General features: G+C 36.2%; 1 protein-coding gene across 2 annotated transcripts in view; it reads right to left on the bottom strand.

Annotated features, from left to right (window-relative positions):
- The window catches only part of LOC126767683 (neuronal PAS domain-containing protein 2), a 107,543-nt gene that overhangs the window by 37,937 nt on the left and 47,525 nt on the right, over positions 1-22,081 (bottom strand). The gene's annotated exons all lie outside the window — the stretch shown is intronic.

Below are 22,081 nucleotides of genomic sequence, written 5' to 3' on the forward strand. Positions count from 1 at the left end.
GAACTTGATTTTGATCGGACAGTTTGTATGACAGCTACATATATGCTATAATGATCCAATCTGAGCAATTTCTTCGGTGATTGCATTATTGCCTTAGATAATGATCCATACCAAATTTCGTCAAAATACCTTGTCAAATGAAAAAGTTTTCGGTACAAGATCTTGAATTCCGACGGTCCAGTTTATATGACAGCTATACGCTATAGCGGTCCGATATCGGGTTCCGTCAAATAAGCAGGTTTTTAGCGAGAAATGGACGCGTGCAAAATTTTAAACCGATATCTCTAAAACTGAGGGAGTATTTCGTGTATATACAAACAGACGGACATGGCTAAATCAACTCATAGCTCCTCATTTTATATAAAACTCGCTATAAAAATATATGTATATGAGTATTAATTTATGTATATATATAAAAGAAAGTTGTGTTAGTTACACCATTTATAACTCAAGAACGGCTGAACCGATTTGGCTGAAAATTGGTGGGGAGGTAGTCTAGAACCAGGGTAAGGACATAGAATACCTTTTGTCTCCTTATGTCAAAATGTAATACTACTCATAAATACAAAAATTATATTTCATATAATAAGCATTTGTTCAAAATTCATATTTGTAGGAATCATCTTAATATATGCGTACAATTTTAAACAGATTTTTCCTCAAAAATGATACAATTGCTAAGTATTTGTAATAGTAGAAAAGAAGTTCAAGCAAATACGCAGTGAAATAGACTATAACTGGCTCAGTAATCAGTCGTTGAGTATGTATTCATATCCCAAAAGACTGATGTCATAACCTTTATAGCCGACTTTTTCGACTTTCCACGCCTGAAAACCGGCTCATCATGTGCAGTCCACTAGAATGACTGTCGATTGGACTCCAGTGGGAAACTATGGAGCTATGTTTCTATTGCCACACACCGACGCAAAAATTCGATTTTATTACGATTAAAGAGCACTCAAACACTTCTCAAAATCAGTTATTCGTTGTTTTTGTCGAATTATGAACTTTCGAGGCCCCCATTTTGCACAGAGATGATGAATCTTTAGAGCATCATTGTCCTCGGTGCTCATTTCGCCTGTTTCCAGCTTAGCAAATATCTATTCAACGGTGGATTTCCCTGAGCCCAAATTCAACTGTATTTTCCCCAAAAAAACAATGCTTTATTAACATTTGAAATGCTTTATGATCCATTTTTTTGTAAACTAACACAAGTTGCTTCACAAAAATGCTATATCTCATTAACTAATAGTTATAAGCCACCTAATAGAAATCATATAGATGGTAGTAGTAGTATTACCTATGTATCAGCGATAGTGAAGCGTGGACGGGTCCTCTAGTATGAATATAAATCTTAATATGAAGATCATTGTTTTACTTCGAATAATGATTCAATCTAAGAACACTATCATCTATCATATAATAAAATTATTATGCAATGGTGTTCTACACAAGTTCAAGTTATTATAACACAATATATCAAGGTATCTTAGAAAAATATACAGAATATATAACGTACTTATGACTAAAAATGTACACACAGCTAATTTTTTTTCGCTATATCTCTCAGTAATTTAGTAATTTATAAATTGCATTACTTAAAAAATGTGCGTGTTTCCGCAGTAAACTATAAAATTATACTTATAAACATATATACCTGTATACAGTTGTACAAGCGCGCATTGCATTGGCACCGTCACGCTGTCATGTAATTATTCATAATTTAATTAGCGCGACATTAAATTTAATTCCCAAAAAATCTTCGCCGCCATTTCACTTTTTATTGTCGCTGCATTCAGCACAAGCCAGTTTCTGATTTTTTGTTTTCGGTTTTATTATACTCTCATATTTTTAGTACTTATTTCACCCGCACAAACAAACAAACACATTCGCACTGTCTTCCGTCGCCGCGCAGCTTTTTTGTAATTTCACGTGCACAAACTCATTAAAATAATTTTGACTTAAGTATACCGCACTTTATTCGCCGTCAACGCGGCACTTTTGCATGTATGTATTTAAGTGTGAATGTATGTATGTATTTAATAAGCTAAAAGGCGCAGCAAATCTGTGCGTAATTCATGCTTAGCCTTTGGCCATGCTCGGAGATTTACAGCTGAGCTTTTAGTGGCAATGCTGAATGCAATTGTATTGTATGTGTTTACGCACACAGACATATGTATATTTGCATGTGTGTTTGTGTATATATAATTTCATATTTTTATATGTAGCAATGTTATTTCACCATTTTAGCTGCAAGGACTTTCGTTTTCCATTTGTTAAGCTTGAAGACTATGAGCTTAGTATTTTATAAACATTAGATCGGATCAATCTGTTTACTATAAAATCACGTATGCAGAAAACATGTTACGGTTCATTTTGAAAAATTTTGCCTAAGAGTCTACGGGTCTAAAATCTATTCCAAGTCGGCGATTTAAGGTGAATTTTAAAAATTTGAAAAATCGGTTGTATGGAAGATATGTGATATAGTTGTGCGATCTTGCTGATTCCGACAAATGATTAACAGAATATAGAAATGCACCTGCTTATTAAATTTCATTGTGATAACTCAAAAACTGACGAAAAAATTGTTATAATCCTTAATAAACTTAACCTTAAAAATCGCTGACTCTAAGCCGGTTTTAGGCTCAAAGTAACTTAAAAAAAACAAAATGATCCATAGAACATTTCCTACAAACGAATTTTTTTCGTTTTTTCATTTTTGACTGTAAAATGACCCGCTCTAATACACACATATGAAAACATACATACATATATGTGAACCTTTTGCATTTCTTACTTTTAATTTTTTCATAAATATTATAATTTTAATGAGCTCTTACGCTTTTAACTACCCATTTAATTAGCTAATTAACATTTGCCAGGAAGACTAGAGATTTTAAAGCAATGTGCTGCGTCCTTCTAATTTATTACATATAATGCAATGGTTGCCTTTTATATTTCGAGATTAGAGCACAAAAAGAATTATTAATCACCAAAATCGCTTTAAGGTTTTTGAAATATACTCCATTAAGATTTATACACTTTACCATGCGTTTGAATGAATTTTTGATGTACTTTTTGCTCTGATTGAGGTATCTCCAAAGCATGCGTTCTAAACTCCTTCGTCAGGTGTCTAAAAACGTTGACCTCTCAGTTTATTTTTTACTTACGGGAATGTAAAGAAGTCATTCGGTGCCAAGTCAGGACTCTGCAGTGGATGACTCATCAAATCGATGTTTTGAGTGCTCAATTGTTTTAGGCGTTTTGTGAAAGCTCGCATTGTGGTGTTGAAGAGTGAAGCGTCTTCGGTGGCTGGTTTTCCCCTTTTATTCAAAGACAGCTGGCAAACAAATGGTTGTGTAGCACTGATAATTTACTAGTCAAGACAAGAGCTTTCTTTTAAACGATTAACAAATTATATGGGCTGCAACGTGAAAAAAATGTTGTGCAGTAAATTGCGCACAGCACCAATAGTTGCCGGAACAACCACATGATTTTCAACGGCTTTCACGACATTCGCGATACCATTGATTAACACTGGCGCTTGATGCGCTTCATCGCCAAAAATCGACGACAAAAGTTGTGAAATATTTATTTTTACGCTGAGCTGAATATTTTAAGTTACTGTAAACAACACAAATAGCGTTCCTATGTCAAAACGTTCTGGGTAAAATATAAGAACTGTCAAACTTTACGATAAAGTTGTGAGTTACAAGATGTCTACAATTGCCAAATCCTATAAATTTATATTAATTTGTTTTGACAGAAAGCCAAACCTACATTTTCACGTATTTTAGTACAGATCTTTATTATTGCTTTCAAAATTGGCTCCAGAGCCTACTATACAATCATGCCAACGTTTAATCTAATTTTCATTCACTTGCTATAAGCCTCGGCTGGGATGATCTTTAGTGCATTCAGTGAGTTTTGATTTTCTCGGTTCCGGCTCCTTTTTGGAGCGCCATTCAATAATGACGCTTTAGTGACGTTGTCATCATCTTTTTTGTGATCATTTAGTATGAGTCTAGTATTGACACGCTTCATACCCAAACCGTTAACCAAACATGTGTTGAACCGTCTCATAGGAGATGTTGAGCTTGTTTGATATCTCTCTTTGCCAACGCGATGAGGTAGTTGAACGACTCACACAGTCAAGTTTTCGCGAACTTTAACTTTAACGAAAGCTTTGTGAAACTCAAACTCTTGTATGCGTGATAAATAGACTCCCCAAAACACTTCAAAACACCACATTTTCAATGATTCCGTATTCCGTGATTCAAGAAAACTCGTTGTTCATGTTTTCATGCCAAAAATCGCCAGACGAACTTTTCTCGTCGTAAAAAAACAGCTACCAAACACACACTAATTGACAAATGGGGATTAAACTTCACACTGAATATAGAAAAGGTTGTACCAAACCGAGAAAAATCTTATCGATTCCGTCGGCGTAATTTATATGTATCAGTTCGGGTTAAATTCGATCAGTTCAAATATTTTAATGCAAAAAATTGCATTTGTGAACTATAAAAATTAGTAAACGTGATTCAAAAGTTCAAAATGATTCATTATATATAATAAAGTCATATTGGGTAGTCGAAAAGTCTTTTTGAATGATGTCTGCTTGTGATACCAGTCACATTGTGTCCATCACGATGGAAAGGTGAGATTTGAAGCTTCATTTAAAAAAAAATTCAGGAAATGGTTTGAAAAATTAGTGAAAATAATAAAAAATGCTATATTTTGAAATTTTTTATATTTATAAGCCACCAATAAATTAAAAAAAAACAATTAGAAATTTAATTTCGATAATAGTTTTTCAAATTGTGGAAAAAAAGTGGTCGACCAAAATTGTACATATTTCTTAATTTTTTTATTAATATAAATATAAAAAAATAAGTTAAAATTTGATTAGAAATGCGAAAAGAGTTTTTCGACTACCCAATATTTCAAAATTATTAACTCTAGTACAATTTATATACTTGAAAAAGAATAACTCTTTCAAGCGGTAAAAACCCCATTTTCTTTTTAATAAATCACCTTTAATGTGTCACTTTTGTACATTGAAGTTCGTCATTTAGATACAAGTAGGCTATGAATAACATGAATAATAACATTTTAAATGCAATTGCGTGTCGAAATAAATTATTGAAGCAACTATTTGTAAATGCTATCTTCCGTTGTACACAAAACACTAAAACTGCTACTGCAATACAACAACAATTACAATTATATAAGTGTTTCGAAATGAAATATATGTACATGCTAGTGCTGATAATATACACACTTTCATACATATATACAGGTATATATTATATAAATACATATATACATATACACACAAACATATACATACATGCGAGCGCGAATACATACAAATGGATGTACATAGATAATGACCAGTTGGCTAGCGTTGAGGTCACAGGTTAAATTGCGGTTAAAAGCAAATATTTTGCACTTAATTGCGAAACTCATCAATTAAATTGAGTTCGATTGCGAATAATACTCAATTATGAATGTCTAAGGGCGTTATTGATGGGCAGTTGCGTGTGCGCGTAGAAGTGGTGTGGGAGAGGGGTGCGTTGATGTGCGCAAAAGAATAATAAACTAGATACTTATATAATAGGCAGGTGGCAGCTTTGTTTTGTGCGAAGACAATTAATGCTTTTTTAAATTACTCAATTAGAGTGAAGTTTCTTAACAATTAAATAATGCTTAGAAGAGTTTCTTATACTTTAATTTCTTTGATTCTTGGAAGATCCAGAAAATTTGAGTTACATGGCTAATAGAAAAATGTTACACCGAAACTGAGGAAGTGTCTCGGCCCTTGATCAACCAGAGTCCTTGACTAAGACTGATTCGTTACACTGAAAGCCAAAGAAAGTGCAGAAGAGGGATTTGGAATTTCTGTAAGGAAGTCGGCAGAATGCTGCCATTACAACAAAAATAAACAACAACAACTGTAAGGAACCTTGAACTGCTGTTCGAGCTATTGTAAGTTCGTGATCCCAAAATAAGTGAAAATTATATTTAAATGAGGGATAAAGTGTAAGTCGTCCAGAAGCTAGTAATCATGCTGAATTGATGGAAAAGTCTGTGAGCTAATTGGTATCGACACAAATTTTACTACGAGCATGTTGGCTGAGTGCCTATTTGCGAGTAAAAATACTTTTTGCAGAATTTTAACTGAATATTTGGGCAAATGAAATGTTTTTGCGCGCTTTCCACATGAGATAAAAGTTTCATATGAGAGAGAAAAACAAGAGAACGAGTTTTTGATGAAAAAACGGAATTTTTCTCATCAACCAACCTTCATATTCATCTGTTCTAATACCATGTGACTATTTGCTAATTCTTAAAAAAAAAACATTTAGACCTTTAAAATTCAAGAAAGACTGAACTTTCATTAAAGAAAATGGCAGAACTCATGGTTTGGGAGTTTTTAACTCTCTTTCCCTAATCGATTGCTAAATTTCTCTGCTAAACCAAAAACTGCTGGTAACGGTGAAATTGTTAAAGAAATTGTCGCAGTTGCTTTGTGTTACTGCTGAGGAACTGAACATACAATCGTTATCTCTGCTAAGGGTATGTACATACATATATATATATATACATATGTTTATATGTATGTAGCTGAATTCGAATATTTACGAGGGCGAAATCGTAAGCAGCATAAAAATGTGAATGGATTAGTGAAACTACAGCTCTGCAATAAAAATAAATAGTGTACCCTGCAATGAATATCTATATACTTTACAGTAAGTGCATATATATACTTATATACATAATGTAATATACATATATGTACTTTTATGTCCAAATTGTATATGCAGCAGCGGCAGTTGCTGGGAAATCCGAATTTGCTCGCGTATAGAGAAAATTTCCGCCACTTTATCTATGTATTTTCGCAGCTAAACGAAAAACTGCGCAAGTCAGGGTCAAAAGCAAAAACAATAAACAGCACAAAAAAATGGAAATAATAAAAAAAGAATGGCAGAAACAACAAAACGTGCAGAGACAACAAAATGTAGGATTTTATTTGTGTGAGAAGTATTGGGTATATCTATATATAGAGACATAAGTAAGAAATGGATCGAAATTTGCTACTACTTTTTCACACTAGACTAAAAGAATGTATTGAAAACCATTAATGCCAAATTTTATTTATGCCGATTAAGTAGATCGTGTAGCCTAAAAGTCGGCAGTGCCTAGTCCTTAGTCCAATTATAGAATTGTCTATATGAAAACATGATACGATGTTCACCTTTCGAACATTATTATTATTTGTTCTTTATTTATCAACTGATTTCGCCACTCTTCACACCGTAATAATTATATAAGAAGATACAGGAAACTATTCTCAGGAAGTATGGTTGAAATATCTCAAATAATTGATAAGGTAACTGCCTTAATATACACTTAAAATTTTCAAAAAAAAAAGTTTTATTTTATTTTCTTAATGTAAATATATTTAAGATTAAACACAGAAAATTCCATATCGTTCCGGTGAATATTTTGGAAGTTACACGCGAATTTGAAAAGGCGTTTCAGAGTGCTTGGAAGTACAAGGCCAAACTTTAAATGCGTTTTTCTCAAAATTGTGTTTTCAAAGTCGGTGACCAATATTACTCGAAAATAATACTCTCCTTAGCAACTTTGTTGCGAGAGTATAATGACTATTAGTCTCAAATTTTAACACGAGCTTCTTAAATGTATTTTTAAGTAATTAAACGAAGATTTTTTCTCACCGACAAATAATTTTTATAAGCAATTTAAGGCCGAAACCGAAATTATTGTCAAAAATCGAAATCGCCATTTTGTCAAAAACATTTATTTTGCTTATTTCATCGATTTGGTTTACTAGATTTAAGATTACTTTAACAAAATCTGTTTGGTTTTTCAATTTCAGAGGATCCAGTTCAGATATATAGAAACGTTTTTTTGAGAGGAGCTCCAGGAGATCAACTGTAGCTCCTTTCCAAATAAATATTTTTGCTCATACTAAGTCTTAAAATACAGTTAAAAGATATCATAGTATCTGTACGAATTTTTGGATCAAAAAATTTAAAAGTTTTCTCAGAAAAAAAAGTACTGGAAAATTCGCTTCTTTCGTCCTTCTAACCCTTATCAATTAAGGTCCACATTTCGCTTTCTAATATCCTATTCCTGCGATTGGGACTAATGCAATTATTATCTTCATTGAAATAAGTTTAATATTTATAAGCCCACAGCCAATCAACTTTTAAGATATTACAAGAAAAACTTAAGCATTATTGCATTTAAAATTGAATATCTTAAAGTGTACAAAGATACACAAAATCGAATATTTATTGCATTCGCTTTGCCAAATAAATTTGCTCTGTCATTAAACTTATTTTCTCTGCTACTCTCTTTTGTCTTGTACAGCACCATCCCTTAGCGGTTCTTACTTATTCCCACACGGGCAATTTTTCTTCACTCCCACCCAAACGCTTAGCGCAACTTATCCACTGGGCTATATGTGGGTATATGCCACTGATAGTTGGTTGGAGAGTGACAAATTGCCATTTTGTTGCTACTTATGAACTATGAAGAGTAGTAAAAGTAATTATTGTCTTGTATCTTTTGTTGTTATTATGTTATTTTGTGACTTTATATTTAATCTATTTTATTATTTGAACTTCTAGTTCCTAGCACAGGGGTGTTTTCAAAGAAGTTTTAAAAAATATACCTAAAAATCATGAGTATCCATTATAACCTTGTTTTTTATTCTCAAAAACCAACAAAGCAACTCTGATTATTTTTGTCACTGACGAGTTGAAACCTAACTGTCATATTTTGTGTACCGCAACCATAATTTGTGTTAAAAATGTCTTATATATTGGATTATATATTTGCTCATATTTATATGCATATGTATATACATTTCTACGAGCACGACATAACCTCCAACTCGCTTCCTTTCGCCTGCAGCATAAACGCAGCCATTAGCGAATCCGTTATATACCTCATTTATGCTCTTATGTATACAGATACGTTGCTCTCAGCTTAATGGCATTGGCAGATATGAAAGAAGAAGATGGCTACAAGAAAATCCATTGCAAAAGAAAGCGATAAAAACCTTTTAAGCAATGAGTTGGTACGGCGGCCGCAGCTAAGGGTGTTTTCATCTAGTCCATCTGCAGCGTTATTTGAGAAAATGAGTTCGAAGAGCTTTCATTCGATGCGCACGCTTCCGCCGAGGGGAAGAGAGAAAAGAAACACAATCTTGAAGCATAGAAAATGGGGTGCAAGGCAATTTTAGTTTGATTTGATGACGATAATAAATATAAAAACTAAATGTATAATAATTGAGGGGAAGTTATAATAACTAGAAAAATAAAAACTGGAATCAAAGTGCAACAATATCAACCCTGTGCCTATATTTTGAATCCAAATTTATGTGCCATTATAGACTTGTTCTTTTCCAGCATCTCTCGGTGCTTGTAATTTAACACGATCCCAAAATATTAGGTAAAAGTAGTAAAAGAACTCATCCACTAGTGGTTTAGAAAGAATATTTCATGAAATCAAAAAATTGGATTGTTCCACAAATCTTGTTGTATGAAAAGTGGCCGAAGGCCGATTAACTCTCTCGCTATATTTGTGATAACTAGTTAGACATTTTAAACTGACGTTGAAGAGCCAAAAGCTCCGCCAGTATCAGGAAGGACCCCTCCGATCGCACAATTTCCACTGCTAGAGAAAATTATTCGAGCTGCAGGGCTTAATCGAGAAGACATGATCTTCTATAAGAGTGTATAGCTACTGGCGTACGTCGATGATATTGATATCACTGGCCTCAACAACCGCACCGTTAGTTTAGCTTACTCTAGACTGGATACGGAAGCAAAGCAACTGGGTCTGGTAGTGAACGAGAGCAAGACGACATATCACCTCTCATCAAACAAACAGTCGTCGCACTCGCGACTTGGCTTTCAGGTCACTGTTGACAGTCATACAATGCGTTGAGTGCCCGAAGTCGATTTTCAGTACCAAGCTATGGCATGTTTCCATTCATAATATCGCCCATCTAAAACCTCTCTATATTGGAACCAATATTAACACCAACAACAATGTCAGCAGGTTAAAGTCTCAAAGTCCAGCCCTGGACGCAGGAAGTCGCCTCTTACGACAGGCATGCCTTACCACCTCACTGTTGACAGTCATAATTTCGAAGTCGTAAATAATATCGTCTATATTGGAACCAATATTAACACCAACAACAATGTCAGCCTCAAAGTCCAACGCAGAATAACTCTCGCCAACAGGTCCTACTTCGGACTGAGTAGGCAATTGAGAAGTAAAGTCCTGTCTCGACGAACAAGGGCCAAACTATATAAGTCAGTCATTATTCTCGACCTGCTATGTGTTTAAGAAGCATGGACGATGACAACATTTGAAGAGTCGACGTTCCGAGAATACCGCAGTCGATGGAACGGCGAGCTGTACGAGTTATACGACGACATTGACATACTTGTAGTTCAACGAATTAAAAGACAGAGGCTACGCTTACAGCACCACTTAGCGGTTTTAAAACGAAAATTTGGAACATAAAGTCAAAATCATGATAAAGCAAAATTTCATGTTTCAAGAGCCGAATATCGCTATAGCCTTCCCCGACAGTCAGGCCTACGTAACCGAAACGGATCTAGAATTTTGAACGACCAAAATATGCTTACTAAGCAGCATTCCTCAATACTATAACGGGTATGTTTTCCGACAATACAACTACAAAAATAGTTATTATACTAGATAGTATAGTCTAAGCTTATATTTAAGTACCAAAAAATATTTAATAATTTTGCTTTTCAGTTTACTCTAGTAGACTGATTTTTTTTTCTTCTTATGGTTTGTGGAACCTGTGCCTTTATGAGCTTCATAGGTCAAAGAAGGTTCGTAATTTTGAAAGAATTTGAAAAGTATTCCAAAACATTGCATATTTCGTAGTTTCCTTTAAAGTGGGTTTATAGTATACTGCAACTAAATATTATGTTGTAATCAACAATCGTGAGCTCTGGCATCAGAATGCACAGGGTATATTAAGTTTGCCACCCCCTTTGTAACACCCGGAAGAAAACGTCGAAGACCCCATAAAGTATGTACATATATAAATGATTAGCGTGACGAGCTGAGTCGATTAAGCCTTGTCCGTCTATTTGTCTGTATATATGTATATATAGTATATACGAACTCATCCCTCAGTTTTGGAACATATTTTTCACATAAATTAGTTGCTCATCTGTCGGAATCGCCGCTGTTGAGTCACTATAGCCTATAGCTGTCATACAAACTGAACAATCGGAATCAAGGTCTTGTATGTAAACTTTTTTATTTGGCGAGATATCTTCATCAAATTTGATATGGGTTATTGGGTCCAAGACAACGGTGTAATCCGCGAAGAAATTTTTGAGATCGTATTACTATAGCATATATGTAGCTGTCATGCAAACCAGACGATCAAAGTTCTTGTAATTAATTTTTATATACATGAAGGGTATTGCAGTTTCGGTGCAGCAGGTTTTTTCAAGTTTTTCAAAATTTTTCGTTGATATAAATGCTGTAATTGAAAATATATATGTTTTTCACATCTTTACAGTTGCACACTTATACATACGCAACTATGACGGCATAACTACATAATCGTGAATGCGGCAAGTTTGCATGTCACTATCATTATCGCCATTATTATTGGCATTTGTTGCCGAACCGCGGCCTTTTTTGACCCTGCATTGTTGTTATTGTTGTTGTAATCGCACTGTTGCATTGCAGCATTATTGCATATACGTACGTACGTCATACGTCACACGTAAGTCACGCAAGCCACGCGCTATAGCGTGACCCAAACAACAATTGCCGCCGTAACGGACGGACATTGTCTTCAAACGCGCTCGCACACAAACGCAATCCAACAGCAGATTGATAGCTACGCCATGCTTTCGTTAATGATGCGCTCACTTTTTGGGGGCGCTCGGCACACACACACATACACTCGATGGAGAGGGGAGCCACAATTGCATACTATATGCAGTAATGGTATATACATATGTATTTACATATGTGTCAGTAGTGTGTGTGTGTGTGTGTGCCAATGCAAGCCATAAACAGCTGACGAGCGCTGCTTGAGTAGTGCTGCATGCGGCGGTTGGCGGTAAAATGGAAAGTGTTGGAGTTGCAGGCAGCGCGACCAACTGACATGCATATAGGCCGCTCCGGTAGCCCTAACCTACAAAAGGAAAACAACAACAACAACACAAATTATAAAACAGACCTACTGAAGCGCGCACAGAATTGGGTATAGGAATTGTAGGGTAACGGGGTAGCGTACCGAAGATAACGGTACTACAAATCAGGCGGTGTGGCACGTCGCGTCGCCTGTTAGCGGTTAATTTAACTAACGCACGAAAGCTTGCGCGGTTTTGCGAAAACTCTGACGTGTTTATAGGTTAGATGTATGCATGCATACACACATACATATACATATGTACATATATGCATATAATATAGGAGTTGCATATTGTTGCAACAACATAAACACCAATAATGGCAAATTGCCGCGCGCTGAGAGTGAAATAGCAACACAACGCCGCAATAATAACTGAAAACACGCAGACGTCTGTGCGGTGTTTCGTTATTCCTCGGCTAAGCAAGTCACTCATTCATTGCTGGTCTCCATTTCTTCACGAAATCGTTAACGCTTTAACCGCAAATGTCTGTGTGCGCGATCTAAATTTAGGCTCAAACCTGCCGCCATACCTGACCAGACATGACCTTGTGCGAATTTCGTAAAATACACGAACACGTTTTGTTGTTGTTTTTGCTCGTAATTATAATTTCTTTGTATGTGTGCATGTGTTGCACATGAAAGCAAAATTAATTTCCGCGGTTATGCATTGATTTTACACTCTTGCCACATTATGTTGCATGCCACATTTTGTTGCATGTTAAAATTCTTCACTGTCATACTATTTAGCTCTTAATGAAATGAGTATTTACTAATATTTGACATAAAAGTGCAGAAAAAATAACGGCACTTTGTGCAGAAGTGTGGCAGCATTTTATAGAAAATACGTGGCATGAACTTGCAAAGAATAGACTTAGCACGGTTGTAATATTAGCACTAATTGCAATTGCACGAAACCGGCTGATATCACTCTTTTCTACTGGCTCTGCCACCTCTCGCTTCATCTGTCATCTTCTCTCCTCTTCTTCTCTCTTTTGTCTCATGCTATAATTTCATTATTTCTCCATAATTTTTCTTCCTTTTCCCTTTATATATTTTTAATAATATAATTTGCAAACGTATCTGCTTGACAAGATGTATTTTTAAAGTTCTCCCAACAACAAGCAAATGCCGCATAACAACCGCCATCGCCGTAATTACGAAGCATTCATTGCGGCGCTTGGCAACACTGGTTTTTCGTTGACATTGTCGCTCAGCACAAATTACTTCCGCAATCTTCTCTGATTAAAATTACTTTCATTGTTGTTGGCTTCAAGAAATTACAAGCCAAATAGCATTATAATGGCTGGAACTTCTGCACATCCCTGGAGATCTTGAACTCACTAACAATTATGCTTGTGGTGGGTAACCACTTTTTCTTGTTGTCTGCTCCTCGTAAAAAATTAATAATTTCATAGTGTATTAATAATGAAGCTATTTCATTTGACCTCCCGAACATTACAGTTAGCAAAGCATATGTAGTTATTATATATATTCCGGAACTCAAAAATTGAAGCATACATTTAGGCAGTGCAACAATTTACAAACATGAAGATATTTGTATAATTGCATAGTGTAACCGCATCCTTATGTAAATCTAGCTAATATAGCTTTGTAAACTAAATAGATGATTTACCGTTATTTCCACAGCTTTAAAATTCAGCTACAAAAATCTGTATGTCCATGATTTTACACACAAAAGTCTTACTCGTAAGTTAATAGTGAGTTTATAAATTTTGAGTTAAGCTATTATGGACATCCCATCGACAAAATGTATACCCTGCAGAGGATATTTTAAGTTTTTAACGGAGTTACGGTACAAATATGAAGAAGTTTTTTTATATTAGACCACTATAGCATTTAGCTGTCATACAAAATGAATACAGACGATCGCAATATAGTTCTTGTACGGAAAACTTTTTTATTCGACAAGACATCTTGACGAAATTTGGAGGGGATCATTATGTAAGGCAATAAGGCAATCTACAAAGAAATTGTTCAGATTGCATTACTATAGCATATAGCTACCATACAAACTGTACGATCGGAATCAAGTTCTTGCCAAGAACCTTGTACCGAAGTTAAGGTCTTTTCTTCTTTCTTTTTTTTAATTTCAGCAGATCATTTCTTGATTTTACAAAAATTGTCCTGTTTATTTTTAGAAAGTTGTTTTAATATCGACTATTTTAAATAAAATTAAAAAAAAAACATCTATAGACCATAAGAACAATTTCATACTATAAATTTTAAATCTAGAACTGCGTTGCTTCCTCAAGTTTAAGCAGAAATCATTAACACCATTTTCATTTTTTTATTGTTGCTTTGAGCAGAAAGCCTTAAACCGCATAAAGCGTTTGTAAATTATATTTAACCAAAACTTTTTCTTATTTTGCCAACCAATATAAATTACAGCACTACTTATGCATATTAAAGTGCGCAAATGAAGCACAAAGCTGAACATTTAATACCATGGTTAATTTAAAAGCAAAAGTTGTTGGCAACACATGGAAATATTGAATGAGCCGGTCGCTGCAGTGTGGCCAAGCGCCGCAAGTCATTGCCCTCGGTGTGTTGAACTAGTGTGCAATAAAAATATATGCTTACATACTAATATAAATGCATATAGATAAACAGTTATGCATATATGTATATATTTATAGCTAAATAAATATGTACCGTATCTATGTATGTATGTATTGGCGCTTGCAAACTTCGTCCTTTGTGTCGTCTAACGTTAAAGAGCGACTTTTCGCGCAAACAACAACGTTTGCCAGCCATGCATACATACATATGTATGTGCTAAGCTAAGCACACATATGTGTACATACCATACATACATATGCATGTACATAATATATACATATTTACTAAATTTTCAGTCAGTCACTCAACCAAGCGCCCAACCCACAGGCGGCTAATCAAGCAGCTGGCTAACAAAACGGACTCGCAACACTACATACACACACATGCAGACACACGAACATATGTAGATATGTGTATATATACATACTTATGTGGGAGTGTGTATGTATGAAGCAACTCAACCTTTGCGTTTGGCCTAACCTTTTAATTCATGTTGCACGTACTAGCTTTGTAGCGGCCTGTGTATGTTTGTATATATTTATAAAAGGATACTTATGTGTTAGTATTTGTGTAGCTAGAATAGTGATAAACAGCTACAAACAACACCAGCACAGTCGCGTCGAGTCAATAAGGTTCTCGGTTCTCTTGAGAAAACATATGTTTTACCCCCATTCGCCGGATTCAACGGCACACACACACACATGCACATATGTATTATTGTGTATGTATGCATGTATATATGTGTGAACGCTTTTTAATTTTTCCCAATTCGACTTGGATCTACATATTTAATTTTCTATTGTGTTTTTATTCTTGTCTTTTCGTTGATTTACTACACTGCTGTCACACACTTATTTTCGTTTCTTTCACCTTTTCCCCGAATTTGTTACGATTTCACTTTGAATATTTATAAGCTAAACATGATTATATTAAATTTGCCACGAAAATTGTAAGAGACAGCAGGAAACGTTGAAGACCCTACAAATATATTGAGTAGTCGAAAAAGTATTTTTGTATTTCTAATCAAACTTCAACTTATTTTTTTTATTTATAATGAACTTTACTGAACCAAATATATGACATTTTGGTTGACCACTTTTCGCCATTTTTCCGCTAGAGACATTATTCCATCAGTGGTTTCTCGGCGAAAAACTCTGACAAGTAATTTTCACAGGCTTCTCTTGAAGCCAACTTTACTCCATTAAGAGAGTTCTGCATTGATCAAAACAAATAATAGTCCGATGGTGCAAGGTCAGGGCTATATGGTGGATGCATCAAAACTTCCCAGCCAAGCTCTCCCAGTTTTTGCCGAGTCATCAAAGATGTGTGTGGTCTATCGTTGTCCTGATGGAAGACGAAGCCTTTTCTGTTGATCAGTTCTGGCCGTTTTTTCAAATTGCTTGCTTCCATCTCATCAGTTGTTGACAGCAAAATGTAAAATATATTGTTCGAACAGGCTGCAGCAACTTACTGGATGATTACTTTCCAAACTATTGACAAAATACGAAAAGACTTTTTCGTACTTCCCACTCTAAGGTCTGTAAGTTTTTAAGATATCGGGCAAAATTTTTGCACACGTCTTTTCCCATAAAAAAAGTTCTTGTTTGGAAAAATTTTTTATATACGAAAGGTATTATAGCTTCGGTACAGCCGAAGTTCACTTTTTTTTCTTTATTTCTATAGAAAGTTTTACCAAACATACATACATACATAGCCACACACACAACAACAAATGACTGCCCACAAAGGAACAAGGATAACTGTCGCACACCTTTGTTTTCGTCCACCTTTGCCGTTTATTCTAACATTTTCCACTTTTCTTACTCCCTGTCTCTCCCTTGTCAATTCTCCGCAATTCGCTGGTAGAGTGATTCGGGTTTATGTTAATCCGTGAACTTTATGCCACGTGTGGAACTCAATGAAAGTTCGTTTGAATAATTTATTTGTGTTTAAATGTTTTATTGTTGTCTTCAATGAAATGACTCACGCTTACTTATTGTCTGAGTATTCCAAGTATAGGGTGTAGATATACTAGTAATTGGAAATTATTTTAATTAAATTATAATACTTATTCAATAATTCACAAATATGTACACATACTATATCACAAACTCAGGGTCGTCTTCGATATACCAGTTCTATGCTCTATCGGTCGCTGTGTTCGAACTCCACTCACTGTGTAACTTATACCATTTGTTTGTTCGATTCGCCCATTTCTTCACCATCTGAGAAATCAATAGCTGCTTTCAACTATTTATAAAGCTAGGGTAATACGGGTCTTTATACAGGTATATCTACTATATATCCAATTGGCGCCACGTAGCGAAAAGAAGAAACGACTGGCGCGCTGTTGTTAACTCGGCTATAATCGCGTAAGCGGTGTCTACGCCAATTAAGAAGAAGAAGAATACGGGTCCATCACATCGAAAAGATCCCGAAGATGCATTTAAACCCTCATATGTTGACAAAGTATTTTCAACCCATCACAAATCTGTTTCACTGATTGCTCTCAACTCTATCTAAAACAATAAGTTATCAAGAGTGTCAACTGTGTTATCAAGCAGCAGTTTAGGAACTATTGCGATGATTCCACCTCATTTTCTTCCAAGCAACATCGATTACTAGTATTTGACAAGAATTTCAGACTATTTGGTATAATCTTCTACAACCAAAGAAACGGTAAATTCGCTTGAAGGCGAGGTGCACACCAGATTTCTTGTTATTGTGCACTAAAAGAACAAAAATACTGCGAACTGAGTAGCGCTGAACAAGTTCTCTCGAGGCTCAACTTGAATGCTTTCAATTCGGAAGGTGGCTGCAAAGCGAATCAATAGATCTCCTGATATGTTTCGGTTGCTTGGGCATCTAAGGCAACGCAGTCTTTGGTAGGCCTTCAACTATCGTAGCTGCAAAGTTTCGCCTGTGTCTGCGCTTCAGGAAGAAGGAAGGGAAGATAACGTCCTCTCAATAATTGGAGGTCCTAGCGGAAGACACACCCCTGGCTCTTCTTCCAAGGAGCGTTACGAAGAAGGTTAACTTTACAAAGAAGTTCAGAGTACCTCTCGCCAGTAAAGCGGAGTGGACCAGTTCCACACTCGACATACCACTGAGGGCAGCGCTATCAAGTGGTACACTGACGGCTCGGCCGGAAGGCGTTGGTGCAGGCATTACGAGACCGCTTACCAAGTTATCCATAACAATGGGCCGTTTTCTGAGCACCTTTCAAGCTGAAGTCTTTGCTATAAGTCAGTGTGCAGAACTCATTCTCCACCGTAACAAACGCAACCAGCGTATCGCTATACTTAGCTATAGTCAAGCGGCACTAAAGACGATCTCAGCATATGAAGATAAATCGCTTTTAGTGGAGGAGTGTATATGAAGGCTGAACCGCTTATCAGTGTGCAACTGGATACAAATAATCTGCATAAAGGGGTAGCCGGCAGTGAGCTGGCCGGCAGCATCCAGGATGATGGGGCCAGAACCATGCATTGTATTAAGGTCCCACATTTTAAAAGAGCTGTTCCGCACGGAGGAGGTAGTAGAGAGAGAACAGCATTGGCAGCAGGCAGCAGAAATGCGCCATGGCGAGCTACTTCTGAGAGAGTACAACGTTGCAAGATTTAAGGACCCTATATAAGGTACTACCGTCTCAAGAAGCACTTGTCCAACATGGGCATAGTCTCTTGCGCAAACTGCTGATTCCGCGACATGGAACAGGAAACAACAGGATATCTGATTCTGGATTGTCCAGCAATTTTGTTTTAATTTTTCTTATAAGAATGGATTGAAAAATCATAGATTTCATAATTCACAAACTAACCGAAAAGACTTTCTTTATACAGGTATATGTGCTCCAGGTTGAGATATTGTATGAAGTTACAATTTAAGTCTTATAGAAGCTCTGCTTCTTACCCTGTGATGGCACGCTCTTCCATGTACCAGTATATACCATATGTATATATGTATATATATATCACAATATAAACATGCAATCAATTGATAGCAGACAGTAATTCAATTAATTACATTGCTTTTCAGATTAATTACATTCGAGCAAATAAATAATCAAATTGTAGAAGTAATAAGAAACTCAAATTGCCAACATAAAGACACGATAAATGGCTAATGACCAGTCAAAGAGTCACAGGGTCGGTCAAAGCAGCTTTACTGGTATTCATTTCAATATTTCAGCTCAACCCTTTCGCTGTCAACACACACACACACATACATCTTGGAGGTCGAAACAAATCCTTATTGACAACTTAATAGCTCAATAGCGCTACAATGACGGACAACGGCTGGAAGATGGCAGACGGGGGCGTTGAAAGATTACAGCGATGTGTAAAGTAGTGCGAGCCTCGAAAAGTTTCGCTCGAGCAGCGCGAGCTGCAACAAATTGAATGTCAACTAAGTAAATGAAGTGCTTGCGAGTTGAGAGAATAATGACGCTGCCAATGGTGCTGCCGAAGCCGCTTTAATAAATTACGCGATCACGTGCCGTGTGGCGGCTTTGCAAATACAAACAATAAGGAAAAAATATGTAAAACCCCAAAAAGGTAAATGAAAACAACTTATTGATGACACGAATGGCATTTTATTTGCAATTGTAGCGCTGTATCCCCCCGACCACCGCCGAGGGCATTTGTGCCTTGTCGAATAAATATTTTGACAATTAGCGGTCAATCGTGCGTGCGCTCGTTGAAGTCTACGCTATCGTACACATAGCGAGCATAATTATTGTTTTTGCTTTTGGTTTTGCACAGGTTTGTCCTTTCTCGGTAATTGCTGTCGCACATCCTGTCGCTATACCCCGCTGCACTTACGCTTACTGTCCGGCAAATCTACGGCACGTGGCGCCTGCGTGCCGCTTAATTTTCAAAGTCAATAAAAATTTTGGGAAAAACATTTTTAAAACACCAAAAAAAAGTGTCGTCAAACATTTCACATTCTTAGCGCTTCTTTCGTTTCACTTCAGCACTACAGAACTTGCGCCCTTTTTGATCTTGGCCGCTTAATGTTTCCTTAATTTACTACAGAACTTCATTAACTTTAAACCGGAATTCATTGCAGCACATTTTCCATATACTTTGAAGCGATCCTTTGGAATTCGCACCCACGCATGCTAACCTGCAACCCTAACCTATACACTTAGCATATTATGCTGACGGCCGACTGGTAGATAGACCGACAATAGCCTAAATATTTACAATTCTGATACGATTTTAATGTGTTCGCCACGCGCCTTGCCCCTGTTTTCACTTCGCACCCGCATTGTTCTTGCTTTGTCAGTTGTTCTGTGTCCTGTGTTTGTTTGCTTGTGTCGAGACGTGTGTTGTTCGGTCGCTAAGTGTTCCTGTGTCATGTGTATTATCCTGGAAAAACATACTTTTCCCTCCACTTTCCCCTTTTGCTTCGGGTCGTTTGTTACTTTCTATTTGTTTGTTTATTTGCTTTGTGTTTTTTGAACATTTATTCCTTGTCGTTGTTGTCCACTCTGGGAAAGAGTTAATGGTCCAGAACGTGTAAGTGAATGACCTCTGGTGACCAGCTGGTCAGAGGTCAGTGGTTTTATGCCTATTGTTCGGCTAATCTGTATAAACACATTGTAGACTCTATTGGGTTTAATATAAACATATTTTAAGTTGTTGAGAATAAGGTTAATGAGATTACAAAGGAAAAGAGCAAGGACTTCGTGCGAGAATACATACATATGTGAAGTTGACTTTCTAAAAATCGTTTTCTAAACTTGTAATGCCGAACTGCTAAAGTATATTTTTAATAAAGTTCGCTTAAAAGTTAGGTTACAAATATTGCAATCGAATGACTAATAATTTTTAAGGTTGACTTCTTGAGAAAAAACGTTTTTAGAACATTTTTGACATACTGACATTTAAATATTTTGAAATTGACAAATATTTATGATCACTTTCGAAATGACAAGCTGAGTTATGTCTGAAAAAAAAACAAGGTTCGAAAAAATTTTCGATTTCATAAAACTAGTTTTAAATTTTGAATCAAAATAAATTTTAGTTAATTAATTTAATTCCGATAATAATAATAATTTAATTTCACATTCGAAATTTGGTAACTAAAAAAAGCTTCTCAAAAACTCTCGGTTCTAATTCGATTTTCGAAAGGTGTATCGTTTTCCAATATCTAACTTTATGAATAAAGTACAAGAATTTTTCGGAAAAAGTATAAACACATAAATTTTCAATACTTTTTATAAGCATACTGCAGCTGGAGCGTGTTGAAAGAGCGCTCCTCTTCGGCAAATGTAGTGTGCTAAGGACTACCCCAACAATGAAACCCAATGCCTTTCTATACATTGCACCTGTAACGACAGTTGGTACAAGCTTGGCGTCGAAAGCTGCTATTAGACTTAGTGAATCTGGATATATGTGGGACCCCGCGCAGGAACACACTGAAAAAATCCAATACTTGGTTTGCATTCTTTCCGACCGAGATCACTGTACCCCAGAACCCTCACCTGATGGTTCGAGGTTAATGAGGAGAGTAGGTAATGGAGTCATCTTTTGCTGGTTCTCCATTAACAATAGTTTCAGATTACCAGACTACTTTAGCGTCTTTCAAGCAAAGGTCGCTGTCATCAAGGCAGCAGTACATATAACCCTTCGAAGTGCAGTGTTTTTCAGAAAGCTATGCATGCTCTTCGACAGCCAGGCGGCTATACTGAATTCGAGCTCGTTAACTGTGCGTTTACTACTAGTCAAGGAGCGCATGACCTCCTTAGCAATAGCTTTAAGTTTCTTTCATATTAGATACGAGTGGATGCCCGGACACAGCGGAATCGCTAGGAACTGCAAAGCCGATGAGCTGACTAGGAAGGACACACTTCACTCTTCGGTTCTCCGATGTCTGCTTGTGTTGTGGCGTTTAACCTTTGAACTTCCACTGAGCTCATCAGGCTCTTGTCAACGACCAGAACTTGTGCGACTTCAAAATCCTTCAGAGTGAACCGTAAAAAATCATTCAAACTATTGGCATTTAGCACAGTCAATATCGACACAATTATATAGGTGTTCTGACTGACATTGTCCAATAGGTTAACATGCGCTGCCTCTAAATATTTTGCCGGACGCTCTTTGCCAAAGTTGTTTGGAGGAAGGCGCGTTGGAATCATCTTCTCCTTCTCTACTTCCCAGCATTTGCCAGACTAAAATTGAAATATCTCAGTTGACCCACTTGTGGTGAACCTAACGAAATTTCTGGGATTGATATTAAGTCGCCTTAATAAAT

This window comes from Bactrocera neohumeralis, chromosome 2 (genome assembly GCF_024586455.1).
Source record: "Bactrocera neohumeralis isolate Rockhampton chromosome 2, APGP_CSIRO_Bneo_wtdbg2-racon-allhic-juicebox.fasta_v2, whole genome shotgun sequence".
Lineage (NCBI taxonomy): Eukaryota > Metazoa > Arthropoda > Insecta > Diptera > Tephritidae > Bactrocera > Bactrocera neohumeralis.